Source organism: Ipomoea nil, unplaced genomic scaffold (assembly GCF_001879475.1).
Source record: "Ipomoea nil cultivar Tokyo-kokei standard unplaced genomic scaffold, Asagao_1.1 scaffold0176, whole genome shotgun sequence".
NCBI lineage: Eukaryota > Viridiplantae > Streptophyta > Magnoliopsida > Solanales > Convolvulaceae > Ipomoea > Ipomoea nil.
Window position 1 is genome coordinate 967,501 of NW_017616604.1, and position 24,352 is coordinate 991,852.

The 24,352-nt window shown below is 34.9% G+C and overlaps 1 long non-coding RNA gene and 1 pseudogene across 6 annotated transcripts; one reads left to right on the top strand and one right to left on the bottom strand.

Annotated features, from left to right (window-relative positions):
• Nucleotides 1–13,145: 13,145 nt before the first annotated feature.
• LOC109177680 lies at nt 13,146–16,082 on the top strand (annotated as a pseudogene).
• A 2,173-nt stretch (nt 16,083–18,255) lies between these two features.
• LOC109176720 lies at nt 18,256–21,738 on the bottom strand. 6 transcript variants are annotated; one of them, XR_002053440.1, is made up of 9 exons: nt 21,459–21,738; nt 20,746–21,094; nt 20,542–20,630; nt 20,221–20,326; nt 19,652–19,719; nt 19,388–19,500; nt 19,155–19,275; nt 18,599–18,680; nt 18,256–18,397 (listed from the first exon to the last, which is right to left on the bottom strand). It is a non-coding gene; the product is annotated as an uncharacterized LOC109176720 (long non-coding RNA). The 6 variants fall into 6 exon arrangements; XR_002053437.1 differs by lacking the exons at nt 20,746–21,094; nt 21,459–21,738 and having other exon boundaries at nt 20,221–20,323; nt 20,542–20,721; XR_002053439.1 differs by lacking the exons at nt 20,746–21,094; nt 21,459–21,738 and having other exon boundaries at nt 19,652–19,685; nt 20,542–20,721.
• Between the last annotated feature and the right edge of the window lie 2,614 nt (nt 21,739–24,352).

A 24,352-nucleotide genomic window follows, 5' to 3' on the forward strand; every position in this document is an offset into this window, starting at 1 on the left:
AACCACTCGCAAATATTCATACACCTAGATGCAACTACTTATACCTATGTGTGCAACTACTTAGAACTATAGGTGCAACTACTTAGAACTATAAGTGCAACTAAGTATTGATGCTCAGTGTAAATTTTTACTTGCACCTATAATACATTTTACATGCACTTGTAATACATTTTACTTGCACTTCGATGTTCAATTATTTACGAAAATGCCAGCGCATTTTTTTTAAAAATCAGTGTTTCTCATCCATTAGATCTGGACACGTGGACGAACAGAATCCATTCTTATTTCGCGCCTGGGCGAGCCGTTCGCACCCGAGTGCAAGTCTATGTGTGTGTGTATATATATATATATATATATATATATATATATATATATATATATATATATATATATATATATATATATATATAATCGCACTCGGGTGCGAAAGCTTTGCCCAGGCGCGAAATAGGAATGGATTCTGTCCGTCCACGTGTCAAGATCTAATAGATGAGAAACACTTATTTTTTTAAAAAACGCGGTGGCATTTTCGTAAATAATTGAACATCGAAGTGCAAGTAAAATGTATTACAAGTGCATGTAAAATGTATTATAGGTGCAAGTAAAAATTTACACTGAACATCAATACTTAGTTGCACCTATAGTTCTAAGTAGTTGCACAAATAGTTATAAGTAGTTGCACCTAGGTGTATGAATGTTTGCGAGTGGTTTTCAGGGGTATTACTACCCGCTGAACACAGATCAATGAATGTTAACAAGACAAAATTACATGCACTTATAGGTGAAAGTAGGTGCACCAATAGTTATAAGTTGTTGCACCTATAGTTATAAATAGTTGCACAAATAGTTATAAGCACACCCAGCTGCATGAATGTTTGCGGAAAGTGAATGCTAACAAGGCAAAATTACATGCATTTATAAGTGAAAGTAGGTGCACTTGTAAGTGATTTTACTTGCACTTCGATGTTCAATTATTTACGAAAATACCACCGCATTTTTTTAAGTTATTAGATCTGGACACGTGTCGCGCGCTGATTCGTTTGCATATTCCTTCCTAGGCACTTATTCGCACCTGAGTGCATCCCTCTATATATATATATATATATATATATATATATATATATATATATATATATATATATATATATATGGATGCACTCAGGTGCGAATAATAATTAATAATAATTTTTTATTCTAATTCTATTTTAAGCCTTTTTATTTAGACTATCTCCAACTTTGCAATATGTACGTACTCTCTCCTCTCTAGTTTTTTACATCACTAAATTTGAAATATTATCATGTACATTCCCCATTCTTACAATTTCATATCACTTTCAACATTAATAATAATAATAATAATAATAATAATAATAATAATAATAATAATAATTATAATAATAATAATAATAATAATAGTAATAATAATAGTAATAATAACAATAATAATAATAATAATAATAATAATAATAATAATAGTAATAATAATAATAATAATAGTAATAATAATAATAATAATAATCTTAAGTATAATAAAGCTATATGGTTTGGGAGTAATTAATGTTACAATTATTATCTCTATCCTTATTAAGTTATTATTATTATAAAATAACCACAACATCCTTTACTATAAAAAATAAATAAATAAATAAGCACAACATTTGAAAAATAAAATACCTATTTTTTTCTCGCCCACAACAAAGGATTATATTTATTGAATTAATGGAGTTATTAACTGTTATGATATTATGATTAAGGATTTCGATTCCCGATTAATAGAAAATATGAAACGATGCAATATTAATTAAATCTCTGGCTTTACAATGATAGTCTATTTGATATGCTTTTGTTATCTATGGTGCTTATTGGGATTACAATATTAATTAAATCTTCGATGAAAGCATATTCGATATCTGAAACAGTGCAATTAATGCAAGCCTCTACATATAATTTTTCTTCTATAAAACACCCCATATCAAATCCATGTGAGCATAAACTGCAGCAATTTGTCCTACCATTTGTGTATTTTCTAGGCCATGGCGGCAGATGAGATAAAATGTTGGTGATAATGAACCACAATCGATTTAATATCCCAAAAATAATATTTATATATACACACACTAGTATATAAAATATTATTGGATATTTATCCGAAATATATATATACACACAAATATATATAAAACGGATCCAAATGTTATATATACATGTATATCTATGAAAAAGATACACCAATATATATCAACCACAATTGAAACTAATAATCCTCAGATTATGAGTCCAATCCAAATAATATATCAAAAGAGAGAGAACGGATTTTTTGCTTAAAAGCATAATCCAAACAAGAAAGAAGGAGAAGGAAGAAAGAAATGTACGAGTTAGGTGAGTGCCTTTCTTTCCTTAAAACCTTATTTGCCACCTCCCAAAAGTGCTAGGAGCGTTGTGGCTTAGATCTCTCATTATAAAACGTACAACGTTTCGACGTTTGAGCACCCAAACGAGCGAACCCGGCGAACAAGAGCACGGGCAAAAGCACAGCTTCAAGAACGGAGTAGAAGCAGAAGTATTTTGAGGCTGGAAAAATTATTTTTCTTGTGTGTTCTTGTTACTTTTTCCTTAGAAAAAATTCTGCTGCACTCTACCCCTTCTTATATAGGGATTGAGGAGTGAATAGCCTTTATTATGGCATTTAGGGACACCCCTACAACTCCTGTAACGGCAACCATTAACATGGGTGTTAATTCAAAAATTAAAATTGGAATTAATTCAAAGAATTAATCATAACAGCTGAATTTGCAATTCATTTGCACATTTGACCTAGCGTGGCCGAAGCTTTGAAACTTGCAGTTTCAATAGTGAAAATGAACATCAAAGTTTTGGGATTTGATTTGCACCCCCACCCCCCTGCGCGTAAGAGAGAGCCTCTATGCTACAATTTAATAAGCTTAAAAGAGCTCTTGTATAAATAGTGGGGCAAATCCTCTTCCCAAACCAATGTGGGACAAAAGCTCACTTTTTCCCTTCATTTTCCAATTCAAATGGGTCTACTTTGAGAATCAATATCTCATTCACCCATTATCCGTTTTGAGCGTACAATATATCAATCTCTTCGTCTTACTACGAAGAACCCGAATCCACTTTGACCTGACCCAAATCGGATGTGGACCCCACTTATAATTGTACCACAAAATAGCCACTTAATATGTCATTTTATGCCATTTAAAGCTATTTTTTCCAACAATCCCCCACATGAATGAAAATTGATTTTCAGGGTATTTTTAAATCGAAAACAACTGTGTTTAATGGTCGATCCCTGCATAGGATAGGTAGGGATCACTATACCCTTTGAACCTTCCCTTGTGAAGACATGTTTACTCTACTAGCTGTACGGTAGAACGCGATGTCTTTGAACCGACTGTCGTTTGTGTAGACGATGACATATCTCACACAGGAACCTCCCAACCATGCTCTGTTCTCATGAGTGTGCCCATTTTGGTCGTGGGTCACCGTCCTGGTTCTACAAGAGTTTGTGAAGAATTGTGCCCATTAATTCTCCTTTGAAGCGACCCTCACTTCTCTCTCACATAAGTGATTCTTTTCCGAGTATCCCGCATACTCACACATGTCAACCGACATTCGAATCATTAAAGCACCAACGTGCTAGCCTTGTGCGGGAGTCACTATTTCTAACGAGGAGTGGTAGGAAGTCCGAGACCCCCACAGTGACACGCTCCGTTCCATAATTTAGTTGTCCCATTGAACCTAGGTGCCAGCTAGGTTGGGTATCCACTATAGAACTTTTAGTCCAAGGGTTTTAGACCCATTTCTCGTTCCAACTTCTCCACAACCATTTGCTTACCCTCGGGTTAGCGAGTTAGCGGCCGCTACGTTATCTTTTGACATCACATAGTCAATAGAGATAACCCTCGTTGTGAGAAATTATTTAATGGTATTATGTCTATGACTCATAAGTCTAGACTTACCATTCCACATCTAACTCTGTACTTAACCAATTTTGGCTTGACTATCGCAATGCACACAAATTGGAGGTACGAGTTTATATCTAGGAACATTCCCGAAAAAAATGGCATAGTCATTCGGCCTACTCGTTCGCAACACGAGTCTAAGGCTCTCAGCTTAGATCCCATCGGATCTTAGCTATCACAAATCATTTCGAGAATTTCCATAAAACCAACTGCACTGTCCTACGTAAACACGTAGCCTTTAATGGGCTTAGCGTCCTTTGATATCCGTGCTACACTTTCCAAGTGCAACTGGATATCCCACGTAGTGCAGTCCAACGTCACAAGCATACCTTGAGTATCTCATAACTTTCACTATTGCCTTCTAGTGCATAACACTAGGGTTACTCGTATGTCACCGAGTTCGTTAACCACTAAGGCAATATCCGGCCTAGTACAACCCATTTGATACAATTAAACTACCGATAATTTGAATGTATTCTCCGTGAGAAGTACAATCTCCGTGATTATTGGCTAGTTGTACGTTAGTATCTAACGGTGTCCAAGCCACTTGATTATCATTCCTTTACAAGGATTCAATCAACTCGGCGAGATTGGCTAACACGAGACCATACGGTCTTCCCACAATTTCAATCTCGAAGATTAAATCTGCCAAACTCACTCGTCTCATGTCAAATCTCAAATTTAACATGACCCTAGTAGAATTGATCATGTGATCGTTATTATCCACGTTGAGTTTATCGTGTATAGATAAATAGTGATAACCTCATCTATCGTACGCATTACGTAGACCTTTGTCACCTTTGTTTACACTAAACTCGTTAAGCATCATTGTATGATCAAAACTTACATGCCAAATACTAAGGCAATTGTTTCAAGCCATACAATGATCTCACCAATTACACACTTTCTTTCCATAGCGCGGAACCACAAAATTACTCTCGGGTTGTTCCATGTCTATTAAGAAAGCGATACATCCATTTCGATGAACTTCCAAGTCTCGTTAGACGGTTATGGCAAGTATCATGCTAATGGATTTCATTCTCATCACAAGAGAATATTTATATCAAAATAACCGTGGCACTCGCGTTGCATGTAATCTACAATTACAAGCTCGGCCATTTTACTTCAATATAACCAACCGGTTTTATCTTCCGACTAGTGATCTATTTAGGATCCCGAGGTTTTACACCCTGAAGGAAGAACAACCAGTTCCAAGTATGATTCTCTAAGATAGAATCTACTTTACTCTCGGTAGCCTCTCTCGGATTGGTCCATCTGTAGAAGTCAACGCTTCTACATGCGTTCGAGGCTCATTTTCTAACAACCATGTCAGAAAATCCAATTTATTTCCTAGTAAACAAGTTAGAATATGCGCACCACATTCTAACACGTACGTCAGAAATTATGGACCAAAGGATTTTTCAATCCTAGCTTTCTTCCTACGTTTAGCTTTGAGCACGGGTTCTTTTCCATACCCTTCAACCATAGCTACGCCGAAAGTTCCTTTCAACATGTTAAGTCTTTTATTGAACCTTCACAAAAATACATCTTTAAAGAACGATGAATTTCTTGATTCAATTTATCGTGTTCTTATGTACGTCCAGAACATAGGACTCGTGTACTAAGAACCATAACACACCTTTGGCAAGACACCCCCACATTTCAGGCATAAGTAGGAAACCTTCCTACGTACCCACAATTCGTAAGAATTTCATCCGGGTAACCTTATTTAAAAGGTACTTACTTGTCCAAAGTATTGTCTTACCTCGCATACTTTGAGGTAGACCCGAACTTATCAACGTCTTGATATTTATGTTCGGCAACAACGTTCGATTGAGGTGAATACCGTACCGTAATCTCGAGTACAATACCAACGCTTGCGCCGAAATCACCAATAGGTGTTTCACATTCACCACATCGATCGTTCATAACCGCATTAATCCACGATTAATTTGGTTATCATTTTATTCTTATAAAGAATAAATATGTGTTACACGTTAACACATTTCGTAGAAGCTAACAGATTAGCCTTTACAAATCCATTCGGTTTTGACCAAAAGGCCACAAACCCGAATCAGTGCTTCCGAAAATAAAGCACGAATCAGTGCTTAGTAATGAAGCACGAATCATTGCTTCCAAACTAATGCACCGATTCCAAAGCAATATTCTATTGCTTTAAATTATAAACTCCTAGCAACATTCGGTTGCTTAATTTATAATTTCAGTGCTACATAGCACAAGGATTATTAGCTGATTACACAATTAGCCAAACCTCCTTTCGTGCTAATCACATAGCACTTTTACAACGCTAAATTTAATTAGCCACATACGAAAGGTTTAAGCTAAGTAGATTAGCATTAAGACCAATCATAATCTAGCACCTTTATTGCTATTACCAAAGCACCAAATGCTTAAGTTTCCAACACCTAAAGGTGCAGCCACCAAATGGCCAAAAGTGCCTAATTAGGCACTCTACCTAGTGCTTAATAGCACTGTTACAGTGTTTTAATTTGCACTTCAAAGTGCCAAATTAAATTGCACTTTCCATTAGTGCTACAAAAGCACTATTTACCAAAACACAATTTGTCTCAAATTAAATATACTAGTATAATTTGAAATTTTTGATCAAATTAATTATAACACAATTAACGATAACAAATCAACCAAATTTTCCGACTAGTTGAATCAAGCTTATATAATCGTTCTCAGAATATTAATTAAAATATTCAACACTTGAGCTGTGATGCTCACGATTATATAGTTATCCCAATTGTTGACAAATTGATTCTTGAAATCCGTATCGTTCTACATGAACCTGAACCGAAGTTCGTTACGGGATTTCAACATGTAACACGCTTGTTACATTTCGTTCCGGCCGTTAAGCCATTTTAGCATTTTCCACATAATGCCCCGTGATGCACTACGCATCCAGATTGAATCATTTCATACATTTGACATTATTCTAGCAAATAATTCGTATGTACCAAGATTCAACTCAATGGAACAATTATATTTTTATTCAAATAAAATTATTACAAGGATACTACAACATTTATTCTAAATAAATAAATAGGAAAATACATTGGAAACTAATTTCCATTATTCCTATATCGTAGTAATCCTTCAACCCGTGTGCTTTGTTCCATTCTCAACCGTCCACTCCACAGAGGGTGGTCCATAGCGCACATCGGGGGTACCTCGGTTGCGACCTCACTCGTCCAACCATCCACATGTTTTAAACATAGCGAAGTTGTCCTCAACCTTTTCACCAGGATGACGATTCGCTTCATAGTGGCATTTCTCCTTCTTCTCGTAATCTTCTTGAAAGCTAAGCTTCCGCTTGAGTTTCCTTCGATTACGGTTGAAGTCATTGGTAACACTACCATAGTCCTCAGACCATGTAGTCATTACACCATCATAGGATCTTTCGTGGCTTTTAGCCGATCCGTTAGGCAGCACAATAGGTACCAATTGTGTGCCATTAGCCACAGGTCTACCGGATCGTGAACCACCGTTCTCCGGAGCACCATCGTGTGCTTTTGCAACTCCCATGTTAATATTATTTCCAATGTTGCCGCCGTCAACCGGCATCACAGAATGTGCAACATCGTTGCCGTTCTGAACATTTGAATGTGCACCACAAGCAAAATTCACGGATCCAATACTCTTGGAATCCACATACTTGTTCATTATCAAAGAAGATAAGGTTTTAAGATTGTTGGTGATAATGAACCACAATTGATTTAATATCCCAAAAATAATATTTATATATACACACACTAGTATATAAAATATTATTGGATATTTATCCGAAATATATATATACACACAAATATATATAAAACGGATCCAAATGTTATATATACATGTATATCTATGAAAAAGATACACCAATATATATCAACCACAATTGAAACTAATAATCCTCAGATTATGAGTCCAATCCAAATAATATATCAAAAGAGAGAGAACAGATTTTTTGCTTAAAAGCATAATCCAAACAAGAAAGAAGGAGAAGGAAGAAAGAAATGTACGAGTTAGGCGAGTGCCTTTCTTTCCTTAAAACCTTATTTGCCACCTCCCAAAAGTGCTAGGAGCGTTGTGGCTTAGATCTCTCATGATAAAACGTACAACGTTTCGACGTTTGAGCACCCAAACGAGCGAACCCGGCGAACAAGAGCACGGGCAAAAGCACAGCTTCAAGAACGGAGTAGAAGCAGAAGTATTTTGAGGCTGGAAAAATTATTTTTCTTGTGTGTTCTTGTTACTTTTTCCTTATAAAAAATTCTGCTGCACTCTACCCCTTCTTATATAGGGATTGAGGAGTGAATAGCCTTTATTATGGCATTTAGGGACACCCCTACAACTCCTATAACGGCAACCATTAACATGGGTGTTAATTCAAAAATTAAAATTGAAATTAATTCAAAGAATTAATCATAACAGCTGAATTTGCAATTCATTTGCACATTTGACCTAGCGTGGCCGAAGCTTTGAAACTTGCAGTTTCAATAGTTTTGGCCACTTGGCCGAAACTCACAATAATCATCACGAAAGTGGCCGAAACTCACAATAATCATCACGAAATTTCAGAAAATGAACATCGAAAGTTTTGGGATTTGATTTGCACCCCCACCCCCCTGCGCGTAAGAGAAAGCCTCTATGCTACAATTTAATAAGCTTAAAAAGAGCTCTTGTATAAATAGTGGGGCAAATCCTCTTCCCAAACCAATGTGGGACAAAAGCTCACTTTTTCCCTTCATTTTCCAATTCAAATGGGTTTACTTTAAGAATCAATATCTCATTCACCCATTATCCGTTTTGAGCGTACAATATATCAATCTCTTCGTCTTACTACGAAGAACCCGAATCCACTTTGACCTGACCCAAATTGGAAGTGGACCCCACTGATAATTGTACCACAAAATAGCCACTTAATATGCCATTTTAAGCTATTTTTTCCAACATAAAATACGGTAGAATGTAGAGGAGGCTCTAACAATCACACCTATCATAAAAATGAGTAAACAAAAGAGAAGAATCATGGAAAGTGGTAGAAAAAATGGAGCCAGACATTAAGGAACCACCTTCTTCAAGTAGAGATTGTGGAGTGTACTTTTCTATCTTCTCAAATGCTTCAAAGAAATGGCAGAAGCGAGAAGGGATGGAGAAAACAAATGCTGCGGGCCGTGGGTCAATTATTGAACTTCAGAATTAAAAAAAAAAAATCATTTGAGCCATAAATAAAAATTTAAATATATAAATGTATATATCGTATGGGTCTTTAATGTTTTTCTGGATTTCTAAACTTAGGACTTTAAAAAAAAAATCCATTTGAATTATCTCCACAAAAAAGTGGTCTTGGGCTTATAGAATGACATTTGCATAAAAAATATATTATATTATAATCATATAAAAAATGTGTATTAGAGTTTAAATTTACTCCTACAAAATTTGAAATTTGCTTTCTAAATGTAATTATCTTAGTTATTATTCGTATTGTGAAAATTATAATATAGATGAAATACAATTAATAATAAATCAATGTAATTATGTAAATTCTCTTATAAGTTTATTTGAATATTTACATAATAAGAGATTATATTAACCATACAAAATTTTAATTTTAATTGTAATTTTGTGTTCTATAAAAATAAAAAATACTTGACCAATGGAAGCTCAAAAATATTATTATATTAAACAATTTAAAATATTTTTATTTTTTATATTTTTTATTTATATTTATTAGAACATAATTTTTTTCCGTGCATCGCGCGGGTGAATTACTAGTATAATAATATAATAAATAAATAACAAAATACATGCCTTAAAATGCTTGATTTGACTTGACTTGAAGCTAAATTTGACTTGCAAGCCTTGCACTATGGCTTACAAGCCAAATCACCTCTTTCTTTTTTTTTGTTTATTTATTTATTTATTTTTTTTTTGTGACATGGTACTATTATTATAGGATTAGGAAAGCGCATATACGTTTAGGAAAATCAAATCTAAAAGTTGTAAGGAATAATATTTCCATCTTCTTGAATGTTGCAGCTTAGGTGATTAAGGCATTGGTGGTTTTGTGTAATAATAATAATAATAATAATAATAATAATAATAATAATAATAATAATAATAATAATAATAATAATAATAATAATAATAACAATAACAATAACAATAACAATAACAATAACAATAACAATAACAATAACAATAACAATAACAATAACAATAACAATAACCATAACCATAACCATCACTACTGGAAATTCTGAAATTTCCGACCACCTGAAAGTGATCTTAAATCAAGTTGAAAGTCTTGTTCCGACCACTTTTGGTATCCGGAAAAACCTTTGTTGCTATTTCCGACCACTTTTTGGACTTTTTGGTATCAACTTAATTTAAGATCATTTTCAGGTGGTCGGAAATTTCAGAATTTCCAGTAGTGCATAATAATAATAATAATAATAATAATAATAATAATAATAATAATAATAATAATAATAATAATAATAATAATAATAATAATAATTATTATTATTATTATTATTATTATTATTATTATTATTATTATTATTATTATTATTATTATTATTATTATTTTAGTGATACTTTCAGCTGGAGATCATCCATCTTTGGTATTGATTAATTACCCGCATTATATTTAACTCTTTTGTGTGTGAACTTGTTACAAGTGCATTCATAAGTACATTTCTTTCAACATTTTTTGTGACCGTGTCACATTTAGGGCATTTATGTGTTGAAAAGGTATTTTGACACTTTGAAAACTATAATTCTAACAAAATTAATTAAATATCATCCATCTACTTATATAATTATTCAAATTTGTTAGGACAATTATATTCACACACGTCACACTTTTTTTAAAAAAAAATCAACTACCAATGATATATAGTCATAATTAATATAGTAGTCTAAATTGAAGAATTCCTAGTCAATTTCTCAATGAAGATTTGATGTTGGAAAGATATGAAGGTTGAGTTTGTTACTATATGAGAGATGAAAGATTGAAGTTCATGAGTTTCTTCCAACTAGAAAAGTGTATGTTTAGTTAAACAATTTTAGTTATAATAAATTTAAAAGTTATTTAAGAAAAATAGAAAACGATTATATTTTGTTCAGTTAATGTTGACTCTTTTTCTTTTAATGTTGTGGTGTATCTTTCGTCGTCAGTTTTTAATTAATTATTATTTAACTCTTCATTCCAAAAGTTGTTAAACGTACCACACATAAAATATAAATTGTACTAGAAAAATCCTAGCTTGTGTGACTGATTTGACTGAGAAATGCCCCTCTCAAGATTATATTGAATTGTACTTAAGGTTAGCTCACCAGCTTAAACCAAAAAAATTAATAAATCACTCCTATTAAGAATTGATTGAACATGGAATCCTAATGATCAAGAATCGAATTTAGAATACCGATTATCAGGTAAACATGACAAACTTGGTTACACGTTCGATAACTTGGTGAATTGATTCAAATGCGGTTGGTGTGCCCAGGTGTGGTTAAATCTGAGCCATTGATCTTGCTTAAATCAACGTTTAGGATTATCAAAATTTAATAATAAAAAAAACACGGTGACAATTTGGTAATTTTTGCATCTAGGTCAAATTTAAGGTGCGTGATTTTTGTGCTTAAGGTGCGTGAGTTTTGTGTTTAATGTGAGTATTTGTAGAAACTTAAGGTGCATGGTTTTTGTGCTTAATGTTAATTAGTATTTGTAGAAACTTAAGGTGCGTGGTTTTTGTGCTTAAGGTGCGTGAGTTTGTGTTTAATGTGAGTAGTCGTTGAAACTTAAGGTGCGTGATTTGTATGATTTGTATGCTTAAGGTGCGCCAGTTGTGTGAAACTTAAGGTGAGCCATTTTAAAACCTTAGGTGCATGATTTGTGTTCTTAAGATTCTTTATTGTGTGATTAAGGTGCGTGATTTGTGTACTTAAAGGTACTTTGTTTGTACGTTTAAGGTGTATCAAACTCTTTAAGAACGGTTGAACAACCATTTGATCGTCAATCTCTATTCTCTAGTACCCAACAGATAGTGGCGGAACCACCTTATATGAGCAGGGGGCCTTGGCCACCCCCCCCCCCCCCCCCCAAATTATGTTGTGCAACCGTAAGGTGCACACGGTTGTAAAAATGACGTCGTTTTGACAAAAATGCGCGTCCCACTTTTAAAAAAAATCAGGTTCGATTCCCGGCAATAACATTTTTAATTTATGTGCATAATTTGAATTATATATCCACAAATTCATAACTATATATCCACAGTGAATGAATAACACAAAATCCAGAATGAATGAACTAAATATTCACAATGAATGAACTAAATATCCATAAATTCATAACTATATATCCACAAATTCATAACTTATATCCAAACTATATATCCACAATAATGTTGTTGAGGGGAATCGAAACTGAATTTTTTTTTAAATGGGACGCGCATTTTTAGTCAAAACGACGTCGTTTTGCGTGCACATGGTTACACAACATAACTATCCTGGCCACCCCCAAAAAAAAAAAAAAAAAAAAAAATTGTTTTGAATTAGTATAGAGTAGGCTGAGTAGTAGGGCCAATGGAAACTTGGCCCCTCTCCACAAAATTGGCCCGATTCTTAAAAAACCGTTGTTCCTTCTCCAATCAGATTAGGAATGGGATTGAAATCCTGAACAATAAAAACTTGGCTCCTTGCTCTTCTATTCATTACCCAATTACCCTGATTCAACTCCTGCGCGCTCTCGCCTCGCACTTCCAACTTTGCTTCCAGTGTTATTGTCGCCTTCATCCAATCAGTTTCTCGAGGGGTCAAGAAGTAGAAAATTTATTTGGCTGATATTGAGGAACATGCAGAAACCAGGAGATGGCGGTGGTTTATACATTCCTGGGAAGGATGGTGTTGTTTTTAGACCTCCAGAGCGGAAATCACTTCTTGCAAGTGCAAAAAGAGGAGGATCTACAATAGAGAATTCATTCAAAGTTCCAAGGAAAAGAGTAGCTGCTTCTGTTGTGTCAGCTATAGATGAAGATGAAGACTCTGGACAATTAGAAGATGTTCCATCTAGAGGTTCACGCAGTCACACAAGTAGACGTTATCGTGATTCTGTTGCCAGGGAGGTAAAGAGGGATAGAATTGATGGGGAAGAGCATCGCTATAGGGAATCATCACGCAATCATGGAAAAGAATACAATGATGACAGCAGAAGAAAAAGAAGTAGATATGAAAGCTTCAGGAATAGCAGATGGGAGTGGGAAGGTACACCTCGTCGAGATAGTAGCAGCCGACGACATGAACCTTCACCATCCCCAATGGTTGGGAGGCCATATACCTCGTTCTGGAGCTGCTTCTCCTTGGGACAGTAGTGTGGCTCCATCTCCAACTCCAATACGACCATCTTCAGGTTCTCGATATAGTCCGCTAATTTCTTCTTCTGCTCAATTGTCTGAGGATCAGGGGATGGAGAATACTGAAAGTATGCATCTAGAGATGATTCTGATAGAAAAGATGTCACTTGCCCAGAGTAAGAAGCTATCACACCTAACTGCACACAATGCACAGTGGGAAGACCGTCAGCTTCTGAGATCTGGAGCTATTAAAGGCACTGAGGTGCAAACAGAATTTGTAGACGAGGACGAAAGGAAGGTTATCCTTCTTGTTCATCATGATATAAAACCCCCTTTTCTGGATGGAAGGATTGTCTTCACAAAGCAAGCTGAAGTACCAGTAATGCCAATCAAGGACCCCACATCAGATATGGCCATAATATCTCGGAAAGGCTCAGTTCTTGTTCGTGAAATACATGAAAAACAAAGCATGCATAAATCTCGTCAGCGATTTTGGGAACTTGCTGGTTCAAAACTTGGTGATATCTTAGGAGTTGAAAAAAAAGCTGAACAGGTTGATGCAGATAGTGCTGCAGTGGGTGAACAAGGTGAGGTTGATTTCAAGGAAGAAGCTATGTTTTCACAACATTTAAAGAAAGGGGAAGAAAAATCCAAAACAATCTCACAGCAAAGGCAGTATTTACCCATTTTTTCTGTTCGCGATGAGTTACTGCAGGTGGTTCACAAAAATCAGATTGTGGTGGTTGTTGGAGAAACTGGTTCAGGGAAGACAACACAATTGACCCAGTACTTACATGAAGATGGCTTTACAAGAAATAGGATAAGCTATGAGTGTTGCAAAAAGAGTTAGCGAAGAAATGGAAAGTGATCTTGGTGAGAAAGTAGGGTATGCCATTCGTTTTGAAGATGTGACTGGGCCTAACACTGTTATCAAGTACATGACAGATGGTGTGCTTCTACGCGAGACACTGAAAGATTCTGATCTTGAAAAATATCGTGTCATTGTAATGGACGAGGCACATGAGAGATCATTGAACACTGATGTGCTGTTTGGAATACTTAAAAAGGTTGTTGCCCGATGGCGTGATTTTAAGCTTATCGTGACATCTGCCACACTCAATGCTCAGAAATTTTCAAACTTTTTCAGAGGTGTACCAATATTCAACATTCCTGGGAGAACATTTCCAGTTCAAATCATGTATAGCAAAACCCCTTGTGAAGATTACGTAGAGGCTGCAGTAAAACAGGCTATGACCATCCACATAACTAGTGCACCAGGTGATATACTCATATTTATGACCGGTCAAGATGAGATTGAAGCTACTTGTTATGCACTTGAAGAGCGAATGGAACAGTTAGTCTCCTCAGCCAAACAGGCAGTACCAAAGCTACTTATTCTTCCTATTTACTCCCAACTGCCTGCTGATTTGCAGGCTAAGATATTTCAAAAGGCTGAAGAAGGAGAGCGCAAATGTATTGTTGCCACAAATATTGCTGAGACATCCTTAACTGTTGATGGAATTTTGTATGTGATTGATACTGGTTATGGTAAGATGAAGGTGTACAATCCACGAATGGGTATGGATGCTCTCCAAGTGTTCCCTGTTAGTCGTGCAGCAGCAGAGCAGCGTGCTGGGCGAGCTGGTAGAACTGGGCCCGGTACTTGTTACCGACTTTATACTGAAAATGCATACCAGAATGAAATGTTACCAAGCCCTGTACCAGAAATTCAGAGGACAAATCTTGGTAATGTAGTATTGCTGCTCAAGTCTCTCAAGATTTCAAATTTGTTAGATTTTGATTTTATGGATCCTCCTCAAGTCCTCAGGAAAACATACTCAACTCCATGTATCAGCTGTGGGTATTGGGTGCACTCAATAATGTAGGAGATCTAACTGATCTTGGTTGGAAAATGGTGGAGTTCCCATTGGACCCTCCACTTGCTAAGATGCTTTTGATGGGGGAACAACTAGATTGCCTAAATGAAGTTGTCACCATGCTTTCGGTACCTTCAGTTTTCTTTAGACCCAAGGATAGGGAAGAGGAGAGTGATGGTGCTAGGGAGAAATTTTTTGTACCGGAATCCGATCATCTCACTCTGCTCAATGTCTACCAACAATGGAAGGCGAATCAGTACCGAGGTGATTGGTGTAATGACCATTTCTTGCACGTCAAAGGTTTGCGCAAAGCTAGGGAGGTTAGATCTCAACTGCTGGATATAGTGAAGACCCTCAAAATTCCACTTACATCATGTGGCCCTGATTGGGACATTGTGAGAAAAGCAATCAGTTCTGCATATTTTCATAACTCAGCTAGACTCAAGGGGGTGGGTGAATATGTGAATTGCAGGAATGGAATGCCATGCCATCTGCATCCCACTTGTGCACTGTATGGGTTGGGTTATACACCCGATTACGTGGTTTATCACGAGTTGATCTTAACAACGAAGGAGTATATGCAGTGCGTGACCGCAGTGGAGCCTCAGTGGTTAGCAGAGCTCGGACCCATGTTTTTCTCTATCAAGGACTCGGATACATCTATCCATGTTACAACACAAAAAGAAGCAAAAACCGCCATGGTGGAAGAAATGGAGAATTTGAGGAAGGTGCAAGCAGAGATTGATAGAAGAAACAAGGAGAAGGAGAGGGAGAAGAGGGAGAGGCAAGTTTCAATGCCTTCTACTTACCTTAGACCTAAGAAACTTGGGCTGTAAGTAGGGGTGTAAAACATTTCATGTCATGATTTTTGACATGTATTCACTCAGGGCTAGCTTATAAGTTGTACTGTGTAAGGAAGGATCATTACACTTACTAGGTAGTATTGAAATGTTAGTTCAGTTTTTAACTATGAATCAACTCAGGGAACTGAATTTGTGATAGGTATGAGTGTTTTTTGGACATGCCATTCTTAATCAATCATGGAGTATCCGATCAAAAATTTGCAGTTACAACTCTTTATCTCATACCTGCAGCACCTTTTTAACTTGCAGTTACGGCTACAGTAAGCAATTTCATTTTCATTTTAAGTTTTTAAGGGGATTGATAGTAGCAGTTTCAACCAAATATGCCTATGGGTTTACAGAGTTAACGAGTTTAGTGCATTTGAGATGTCTAAAAAGTTTTTCTGCTTTGAAACTTAATTCTCTACCCTTATTCATGTTATGGAATTTGCAGAAGCTAGATCTTGAATTTGAACATTCACTAAATGAACCCCTTAATATTTGGGGATTGTCCCAACTGAAGAGTCTCCATCTTCTGGGAACCATTAGACTAGTTCCTCCAAGATCAATTCATCATAATTTGGAGAGCATTAGATTTTTTGATTATAGGAGTTGTACAGAAGAGCTGTTTATGAGAATCCCAAATTTAAGGTCATTGGGAGTTGATGAAGGTCGTAAAATTAACCTGAAATGCAAAGCATTCAATTGGTTCGAAAGCCTTGCCTATTTATATAAACTTGAATAGGTGTGACAAAACAAGTACCAACGGAAGGCCGAAAAGTAACAATGCTAAAAGTCAATTTACGAAAGGCATCTATCCGAAAGGTCACTTCTTGAACAAAAAGGAGCTACTATCCGGGTAATGCTCCGAAAGGTAAACCCGGTAGGTCATTTGTACCCCAGCGGAACTCTAGAAATCCGAGGATGGGGGCCGAAAGGTTATTTCCATCTGATGAAGATATTGGTTGTTGGATTATGAGCCTTGGAGTAAGTCCAAATTTGAAAGGTTTCATAAGCGCAAACAATTAAGAATCAGTTTCTAGGGTGCGTAGCAATATGCATAAACCCCTACCTAGAAAAATATATGCACCTAAAAATTCCAAAAATTTTAAAAATATCATATTGAAAGAAGGTGTCGTTAGTGGCAACAAATGTGAATTTAGATGGATTAAAGTTGTTGGACAATATGTATGGTTGTAATCTAAGATGTTGGGAAGCCACTAGTTGTCAAATCTGATATGATCTGACCAGAGAAACAGCTTTGTAGTGCAAATTAGTGTGTGTTTGGAATTTGGATGATGAGCAATATAATTAGGCATTTGTTTGCACATACAAACCCATTAATTACTTTAATTTGCAGAAAGTGCTTCTTCAGATTTTGTTAGTCAATGAATACTGCAGTGGAATTCATTCTGCTATTACTCACTACTTTATATTATTGTTTGTATTCCTGGCAAATTATTGTGTGGATCGTGATCTATACAGTTGTGTGGGTCATGACAAATTATTGTGTGGATCGTGATCTACACAGTTGTGTGAGCCATGATCCAATACGATGTCGTTGAATTTATGTGTTAGAATATTATACTTTATTAGAATAATGTATATTATGTGTTAGAATAATGAAACTTAATGGATAAAATAATGTACTTTATGAGTTAGAATAATGTAAATTATGCTTTAAAATAATATAAATTATGAATTATAAAATTATATGTTGCAGCGTGTCACGAGAAAAAAATTTGCGCAAAACGACGTCGTTACTATTTCATGTCGTTGTAATTCAAACACCACTGCTGGAAATCTGTCAATTTCCGACCACCTGAAAGTGGTCGGAAATGGCCTTAATTAGGTCAGAAACACCTGTTCCGACCAATTTAGGTTTCCGGAAAAATCACCCTCGCTATTTCCAACAACAACCGGATAAGAAGTCTGAAATAGCGACCACTTTTCTAAGGCCATCGGAAAAAATGGCCAAGAGAATAGTCAGGTGGGTCCCTGATTCCGACCACTAGTGGTCGGAAAAGTCAAGGCTAAGAACATCGAACATTTCCAACCACTTGTGGTGGTCGGAAAATGTGCAAGATATAAAAAAACCCCTCTGTAGTGAAATGAATATATATATATATATATATATATATATATATATATATTGTTGCTAGAAGTTTGATCTGAACAATCATTAACCACAAATGGCTCAGAAAATTGTATAAAGATCAATACAGTATGCATTATTATCACAATAGTGCTAATTACTAAGTTGAGAATGAAGTACATAACTGAGTTTCATCTCCTATCTTCTCCTTCTGCAATTGCAACTTCTTCTGCATAACAGAATGGTGCAGCTTAACAAGACCATCCCATGCATTTATTGAGTTGTTATGCAAAATCCCAAAGTTTGATATTCACTAGAATTAGCGCTACATTCAAAACTATGAAGCATGCTGACATAAACTGAGCTGATACCTGATCAAAATTTGATAAGCAATGTATCAAATAAAATACTCCATTTTCATAGTCGATACCTGATCAAAATTTGAGTAAAATGGAAGCACGTGGGAATACTTCTGTGAAATGCCCCAGGATTTCTCTACAAGCCCCCACCAACTTGCAAATAAATGACAGAGAAATTCAGAATAAAAAGTTACAATAAGTTTCCATGATGATAGAAATTATGCATATGCAGAGAAGGATTAAATCTATGAGTGATTTGGGTGGGTTATATATGCATATGAGTCAAAGGAAGCCTCTACTTGGGGTGTTTGAGCACTTAGCTCTACAAGGGATCAACCAAAGCAAGAAATCACAATTCACAAACATACATATACTCTCAGTATACAATAAACCAAAAAGAGATAGAGTAGTAAGCCATAAAGCCCAAGAGCATATTACAATTCAGCAATAATAAGATTACTTACAGGTAAATTAGCTAATAATCAAGTGCTTTCAGAGAAATAACTCAAATTACTAGAGCAAGAAACTATATTAAGAACTAAACTACATGGCAGTTCATCACAATATCAGTAGTATATATAAAATATGGATAATAATTAGAATCAAAGAAAGGCCTGCTTCACCAACCTGGAAGGCCGAACATCGTTCACCTCCGGCTACAAAATTTGCTAGCCAGATATGATGATAATTCTTCTATGATTTCTTGGACAACAAATGCAGTGTCCCATGATTGGCTGTCATTATATCCCTTAAGTAACAAGTTCGTGAAAGAGTTTTAAGGAAACAAAAAGTGATAGAAAGTGCAATAAATATACTAGTCTTATATGAACAAATTAGGATCAATTACACTATTGTTCAACCTGCATTTTCATGCCATCTTCAGCAACCCAGATATAATCATAGATTCTTGGCAGATGCAATTTGAAGGCCTCTGATTAGGATCCTCAACCCAGCAGCAAAGCATATTTAATATCTGCACATGAGAGATGACTTTCATTACAAGCAAACTTTCCTCCAACATACTATCTTATCTGTCACCAAAAATAATGTGGAGCAGTAATAATGATAATAGTAATGAAAAGAAAAAAAAACAATAAAAATAAGCCACAAATATGTGCACTCACCTCAAGTAGCTCCTTTCCTGCCTCCTCATCAAATCTACTCCTCCAATATTAGCAAGATCAAATTGTTTCTTAAAAGCAACCCAAAGTCGAGGATAAAAGCAGTGTCATCATATTACATGATTTTGAGAAAGAAATTTGAATAACTATAACTGCAATCCAATTATGCAGCCAATACAGTGCAACATCACATTTCATAGAGTAGAACAAATTATGTTTACCTATCGCTATGGTGTTTCACTCTTCCTAGACTCGAATGCCAAATCTATAGTTGAAATTCAATTGATAAATGGCGTAGTGCACATTCAGATTAGTCTAGAAACACACATACTTGCATCGGTCATCAACCTTGAAACTAGTTCAGTAGTTCAAGTTGTTTCTCTACCATATATTATGGCTGAAAAGAAATTCAAAAGTAATAAACCTAGTAACAAGAACAGAGGCCAACAACGTATTGTAGATACCACAAATCAACTTTCATCCATTCTTGATTCTATACACAATCCAAATGAAGTTCTTGATCGAATGTTCTTTAATTCACAGAAAACATGAGAGGAACGAAAGGGTTATACCTGATTAGTTCGGTCTCGTCAGTAGTGATGCGGTATTCGATTGTCCAAAGAAACAAGTAGATAGCTAAGCCCATCACCATTGCCAGCCCCAACCCAATCAGGACTACTATCATTCAAAAGGAATACTCTTTACTCACAACAAATATATAACCTAAACTGTTAATAAACACCACCATGGCTTTAAGTAGTTCATAGTACATGGCACCAAAAAGATCACAGTAATATAACACACAAAAAACTATGAAAACAGAGACGAAACTTACATTACACACAACATGTTGAAAATTGTTAGGTAAATGAATGGGCAAACAAGAAACTCACATTGGCAACTGAATTGACTTGTTGAGAATCTTTAACAGACAGGAGACTGCTCCAATGATCTTCCTGCAGCTGGTACAGTTAACAGATTGCTCCAAAGGCAAGTAATGCACAATTAAATCCAACAAAACATCAATAAACAGATCATAATTACATAATCATGTTTATAGTAAAAAGATCCTTTGAGGATAAAATGCATATCATTACCTGAAGACAATGACAAAGAGACATTGGCAACAAATGCAGCATCCAAGCTTTAGTAAATCGACACCATATTTTCAATATAAGGTACTCGCCTTATGCTTGCACAAAAAAAAAAAAAAAAAAAAAAAAAAAAAGAAGCTCATTATCATTCAGTTTATCATTGTAATTCAATTTATCACTCCATATCTTATTCCTGGGGCCAAATATATGTCATAAAATGAGTTTTGCCAATGAAACACATATACAACATGATATGATGCATAAAAACACAGAGTCTTCACCCCTCATCTACCCAGAAGAATACCAATTACCTTCATATTGTCTTCTGATGGAGGTGCACTTATTCTCGGGGCTGCAAAAAAATCAAGAACAATAAAAAAATTCTGAAAACTCATCAATTACAAATATGCATATCACAATCAACATTATAAATCCACAAATAAACATGTAATCTAAGCTTCATATCTTGAATGAGAAACAAAATACAGGAATCACCAGCTCAAATTACACTGGCATACTATTCCATAATCTCAATAACTGAGGTCCAACACCAAAAGTTACTTTATGAACAATTCAAAAACTTCATGCTCGTAATTCGGTTAGCAGCAGAGCTTACAAAACCCTATACCACGATATCTCTACCAGATACACGGGCATCATACATACATCACAGATACAGTCAGAATTTAAGGAGAACAAGCAGTCGGAAGGGGTACCTGAGGTCGAAAGGCGAGCATTTGAGTGGCGTTTATCGTCTCTCGAAGCTGTTGGCGACCAGAAGAAGCGGTTCCAGATCTGGACGAGGATGCGATGATCCCAAGGCGAAGAAGCGTTCCTAATCTAACGCGGTTCGCCGGACGATAGATTGGAGAAGGGAGGTGGGCGGCGTCATCCATAAGCACCGCTGCGCTGTCATCGTTCTTCAGGCAGGCGGAGGAGAAGTGTTGAAGAGGCGAAGAGAGAGGCGTGAGAGCCTGAGAGGTGAAGTGTGAAGAGGTGAAGAGAAGTGTGAGGTGAACAGCTGTAAATAAAAGAAATTAAAGTAGAGAGAGTAAAAGTAAACATACTTAGCTACCGTTCTTTAAAAAATACCGAGGGGAATATAAATTGAATTTAAAAAATTTAACCGGCCGGTAAATTTTTTCGACCACTACGTAAATGTGGTCGGAATTTCAAACCACTTTTCCGTCCAGTATACTTTTTTGACGGAAAAGTGAAAAAATAGCATTTTTTCCGACCATTTTTCTTGGTGATCGGAAAAGTGGTCAGAAAATTAAAAATTTCCAGCAGTGCACTTTTTTTGCCGTTCTGATCTGTAATTTTTACTGTAAAGACACTGGTAAATTTAACCTCATTGGTTGAAAGCTAACATTTTTAATTGATTGTAACTTTGGTTTAAGTGGAAGAATAAAAACTTTGCATTAGACTGGGAAATGTGGTTCAGGGATTGCTATCTAGCTGCAGAAGAAGATGTTAAGTCTCAACCCTCAATTGGCTAAGGGAGTTAAGTGTAGCACATAGCTTAGGTAGGATGTTTTCTACAGGTATATATACTATTTGTCTTTCAAAAGTCTTACCTTGTTTATTATATGTATCTGATACCAATGATCTTTTCCTTGAAACAGAGCTGAGGTTGTCTGTTCATAAGCTCCACGAAGATGCAACCAACAGACCACATATCTACAGAAGCTAGGCCGCCTTTTTAAAGACAAGGAGTAGTACTCCAATACTGATAAAAGTTATTCTACTTTCAAACTTCATGATCTACACTTGTTCATGTTATAAGGATCCACACAAGTGTGACCCTATTTCTACATCCGTGAGACGGTGTCATACAAGTGTGACCCTATTTCTATTCGCATAGACCAAATAATAAAATTAAATTCATATTTTATTCTTACATTATTCATCCCCTATCAAATTGTCATTCTTTATTCTCCTAATTCTCTGGTTACAGCTAAATGCATGCCTCATTAGTGTCTTAATATATAACATAATGGGTTGTGAGTCAATAATAGTTGGTGGGAAGTCTAAATCATTCATTAGAAAAAAAAAAAAAAAAAAAAAAAAAAAAAAAAAAAAAAAAAGGAACAAATCTTCTTCCTTGCACTTTTTAATCTGAAAATATTCCATCTTCCTCACCGCATCTATCATATATCCTCTCTCATTTAATTTCTTCTGTACTGTTGTGCACAATTTCAACTTTCTCCTCTCTCTGTTAAACCCTAAACCAAACCAACCCATCATATGTATCTTAATTAGCTCTACCTTCTACTTCTACAACGTCACTGCCCGTGCCTTTTGCTAGCTGCTGCATCAAATTAAAGCTCTGATCTCATCTCCAAATTGGGTTTGATCTCATGTAAGTTTTGAAAAATTTTAAGTATAATTTTTTCTTTTTCTTAATATGAGTTACACTTTACTTTTTTATGAACTAAATATTTGTGTATTAGAAAATGAATGGACATGAATATGATTTCACCATTATCCTAGAGGCCAATACATTAATTTTCCGATCTATTTTGCTCTATATGATAAATTCTGTATTCAAACCACCTATTTAATATTTGAAACACCTTAAAAAAATTTGTTTCTGTAAGTCCTAAATCCAAAATAGCATATAGTGCAGGTAAACATATTTTGTATTTTGTATTTATTATCCCATTTGTTCTATTTTACGTGTCATATTTACTACTGATTGGTTAAACTAATTTTTTTTCTTTATTTATATATTTTTTTATTATAAGTACTTTTAATTTAGTTTTTAAATATATAAATTTTATATAATTAATACTAAATTTAGTATTGTGAAAAATTATATTAAAAATAAATTTAATTAAATTTGGTTAATTGGACTAAATAAATGATCATTTAATAATTTATTAATGACTGTATTACTGTATTTGATATAGTAATTTACACATACTTTGGATGAGTTATCTCATTATTATACGATTTAGGTGAAAGTAAAAAATATTGAGTAGATTTTGTGTGTGTTAACTAAAATGTAATTCTTTTTTTTATAGACTTAAAAAAATATATTATATTTTAGCTAAAAAAATTAATACATATCTCACATTAGATATTCTAATATAAGACTTATTCAAAAATAATTGATTGATTTTTAGTAGGGAAAATTTATAAGAAACTCACAAAATTATGTATATAATTCATAAAGATAACCTTATAACAATTTAAAAAATAATAACTTTGAAAAATTACATATTAATTATCAAAGATTTACACTTATGTGAGACCGTCTCACGGATCACTTGTTACTTTGCCAATAATCATAATACTTATTGCAGAAAAGTTTATTATACTAATTTAAAATAAATAAATTGTTACTTATAATAGATATTGTAATATGTATATGTGAAATTGTGATAGTTTTTAGGGTAAAATGATGGTTACTGATGATAAATATTGCAATACTTATAATTGAAATTGTAATATACTTACCTATCTATTGTCTACAATCTGACCCGTCTCACGGACAAAGATTCATGAGACGGTCTCATACAAGTTTTTGACATTAAGAAAAGATGTTAGTTTAAGTGTTGAGTTTAAGCGCTCGTTGTTGGGAAGTCGATCATTTTTTTAAATAAAA